Here is a 4,449-nt window from a genome sequence, read left to right on the forward strand (position 1 = left end):
AACAACAACAAACCAACAATACAGATACAAAAACATTGTAACATTGCCAATTATGACATATTGTTGGCAGTAAAAATATACTAGACTATTTCACTATATTTCCTCTTCAAAGAAAGTTTTAAAATACTGATGTAACTTAATGTAAGGTGTCTTCCAAGCCCTACCACTAGCATCAGCGTGCATAGCAACGCGAAGCCTCGCTGTGCGGCGCAGCCAAAGGTGCCCTCAACTGGCCGCCATGTTTTAGTTTCAATTCCTCACAGCGAATCGGCGATCGCGAAGAGGGAGTTCCGCTTCTATAAGTGTAGAATTCTGTGATCTAGACTCATCTTTATCAGTAGCTGCCATGTATCGTCTGTATTTAGAGACGTGTGAGAGTAATGGATGGGTGAAGGCTTCCGAGGACAAGTACAGGCGAATTTTTTATAACGAATTTAACTTGGCGTTTCACCGGCCAAAGAAAGACCAGTGTGAAACCTGCAGTGCCTTCAAGAACAAACCAAGTCCAAGTGAGGAGGAAAAGACTCTGTACAATGAACACATACAGAATAAGACAACAGCCAGGCTGATAAAAGACGAAGCAAAAGCTGCATCGAAAGCACCATCATATACAGGCTGCGCTTTTGATTTACAACAAATTCTCCTCTCTCCTCATTGACAAAGTTCAAGTTATTTTTACAAAAGAAGCCTTGGGGTGTACAACTTCACCATCTACGACTACACGAAGGGAGATGCCCATTGCTATATGTGGCCTGAGCACGAAGGGAACAAAGGCTCGAACGAAGTGTCCACTTGTCTCTTTCACTACATTGAAGAACAACACAGAAAAAATGCAAAAGCCATCCACATGTTTTCCGATAACTGCCGGCCAAAACAGGAACAGCTTTGTTGCCTTTGCCATGATTTTTGCAAGAAATCGCTTCAACCTCGAAAGCATCACACACACATTCCTCGAATAAGGCCACACTGAAACAGAAAATGATTCGGTTCATGCCACGATCGAAAGAAAAACCGGGTACACTGAGCTGTATACACCTTAACAGTGGTATGCTGCTGTTCGGTCCGCCAGAACCCCATAACAGCCATACATCGTAAAGGAACTGATTGCCGGGGACTTTATTTATTGACTTTAAGTCTATGGCAGGAACAGTAAGGAACCTTACTACTGACGACGAAGGGGACAAAATTATGATGTGGAGTAAGATTCGACAAGTTACAACTCTGGCTACTGATCCAAACTCCCTCCACATAAAAACAAGCTTTAATGGAACTTATCAACGTCTTGATTTAAACTGACGGAAGAGGAGGAGGAGCGGATATGGCACTGATGCAAGCGAGGTGCAGAAGATCAAAGGAATGGCAAGGCCTGGTATTGTACCCGCCAAGTTGAAAGATCTCACGAGTCTGTTCAATACTGGACAGATACAGTAGAACTACAAAGAGTTCTACAACTCACTCCCGGTTGTTGGCCCTGTTTAGGAGGTTCATACATGATTCCAGACAAGTTTCAAGTTTGGTTAATCATTGATTGTTGTTGTTTTCGTTCCTCATCCCTTCGTACATGTTCAGGAGAATTATGGTCATAACTTGGAAAGTGTTTAATGCTTCAACTGAATTATTTTAGAAGCATTCCATTAATGATATTGTGTTTCAAAATACGATTCCTCTTTTTCTTTATTTGTCGCCTTGGATTCTCTTATTGCTCAGTTATTGAAATCACGAAATATTATCAGTCTTCTGAAGCTCAGAATATGCAACCCATATAGATACAGAATACGTGTGAGAGAAATAAAGAGCTTTAGTGAAAAGGATCACGTCATTCACAAGTCTCTGTGGTTATTCTTGCTACTATTACTTGTTTCTTCAAGCAGATTCAAAAACATTACTAAGATCGCTTGGAAAGCGTTCGATACTTCGATTTGGTACATGTAGGCCTAGACTCTACTCATATTATTATGTTTTAAGATCATAATCCTTTATTTTATGCTGTTTGTCACATGTGAGTGGTTTTTGTTTGTTTGTTTGTTTTTACAGTTTGAAATTAGATTTTTGTTTTATTCTTCCAAAGATCAACACAGAAGAGTTATAGAGAAAGTGTGCGTGATAGAGAAGTAGGAAGCTTTAGTGAAAAGTAGCTCACTCAAAATTCATTTTGATTTAATACTTTGATTTAGAACAATTCCAAAAGCATCATGTACATGTCCTTCATCATGATCAATAATCTATGGTTGGTAGATTAGTATGTACTGAAAAACTTACTCCATTAAACATTGCCACTTCTAATTTATTAAACGTGTTTGTTTGTTTTTGTGTTCTCTCTCTCTCTCTCTCTCTCTCTCTCTCTCTCTCCCTCTCTCTCTCGCTCTCACTCTATATCTTTCTCTCTATCTATCTATCTATCTATCTATCTCTCCCTCCCACTCCCTCTGCCTCTCCCACCTCTCTCTCCCTCCCCCCCTCTCTCTCTCTTTCTTTCTCTCTCTCTGTGTCTCTCTCTCTCTCTGTCTCTCTCTCTCTCTCTGTCTCTCTCTCTCTCTCTGTGCGTTCCCCCCTGTCTTGATGATCCCTATGGACACTGTTAGAGATTGGCAGCCCAGCTGTCTGAGGGGTTAGGCCTATATCACAACTTGGCCTACAGTCTCTATGAAACCCCAGGAAATGACCGTACTTCTTAACATGTTGATGATGCAGGCATCTCAGCCAGTAGATTGATATATTTTCTATTGATTTTGCTCAACTGTGACTCTTTTTTCACTTCATTGCGTCAAATCAGTTTATTTGAGTCCTGGTTTGATTTGTATCAGTTGTGCAATGACAAGGTTACAGACGTTGTAGACTAAATCTCACTTAGTTAAATTATAGGTATTATATATATATATATATATATATATATATATATATATATATATATATATATACAAAATAATATATATATATATATATATATATATATATATATGTATATATATATATATATATATGTATAATATATGTATATAGCAAATCTAGCCCATCAGGGAACCTGCCTATTTGCCTTAAAAAGGGAAAGCCCTACAATAATCGAACCAACAATTCAGTAGCAATCTGATGCCTTCCTCTCGGCCAGTATACATTGCCACCCACGACCTTAGTGGCATTGAGTCTTGTGAATAAGGTGGACGATGTTGGATGTGCACTGTTCTTGGAGCAATAAACAGACAAAAGGAGCTTCTCGGCCTTTTGTGCAAGTATTGGGAGGGGAATAACCCGACAAGGGCCGTTGTCGTATTATTGCACCAAGGGAACACGAGTGTCATAAAGCGACAAAGGCACATTTTGTGATTTTTCGTCTTCAATTACGACCTGTTGTAAATAAATACAGCATGGTCATATGCAAAAAACAAATGCGAACAATATATCTGAGTTTCTTTTTCCTACATGAAAGGGTATAAAAATGAATGAGATTTTTGGCTCTCCTGAAAAATTGCAAATGGGCACTTGTAGGGTTCTTGCACCCAGCCAGCGAGATAAACCATACGCCGAGGACAACTTTCTGACAAAGTTAACCTGAATAGAAGGCTGACTGGTTTTATTAAGAATTTTACGGCAGTTGCAACAAAAACAGCTCTATAAGTGCAAACGATTAAGGTTTTTATTAGAGAATAACATACAAAGAAAAGGAAGAAAACTAAGGTCGATAGATGAGTGACAGGAAAGGAGCAAACCTCACTGGATCACCGATTGCCACTAGGTTTTTTAGAGCCCCTGAGTGAGAAATGAGTGGCGATTGCCGATGTCAGTGTCAGACATACCCCTTCGTGGTGATGATGAACACTGGTGGAACTTGGTCACTCTGATTAGCTGTATTGTTTTCTGTCTAAGTCGTTTGACAAAACAATGTAAGGCCTTCCTTCAAACAAGAGTGACAATTGACATGATATTGCCCTGCCACCTGACCTCGCCTCTGTTGTGTGGATTGTTTAGTTTGAGTGAAGAAAACCGCATCAACACGATGATGAAGTCTCTGTTTGAAGCAAAACAGGCAGGCGGAAACAATAGCGAGAAAGTAAGAACAAAAGTATAAGTTACCACTGATTGCCCCCGACCACATTGGCGGATTAAGTTTGGGAGAAGGAAAATTCAGATGGGTATATCGACAAGATAACAGCCACCTTAGTAAAGAGTAATAATTATTAAACACACTCAACAGAGGAATAGATAAGTAGTGGAACGTACCAGAGGCCACATCCAACCACTCTCTAGCTACATCATGAATTAAGCATAAAATACCATTACTAATCTAACAGGACCAGTAATTCAGATCTTATCAGTAGATCGTAAGACTAAGACCGGGAGCGTATATATATATATATATATATATATATATATATATATATATATATATATATATATATTGTGTGTGTGTGTGTGTGTGTGTGTGTGTGTGTGTGTGTGTGTGTGTGTGTGTGT

This window comes from Aplysia californica, unplaced genomic scaffold (genome assembly GCF_000002075.1).
Source record: "Aplysia californica isolate F4 #8 unplaced genomic scaffold, AplCal3.0 scaffold00535, whole genome shotgun sequence".
In the NCBI taxonomy this organism is placed as follows: domain Eukaryota; kingdom Metazoa; phylum Mollusca; class Gastropoda; order Aplysiida; family Aplysiidae; genus Aplysia; species Aplysia californica.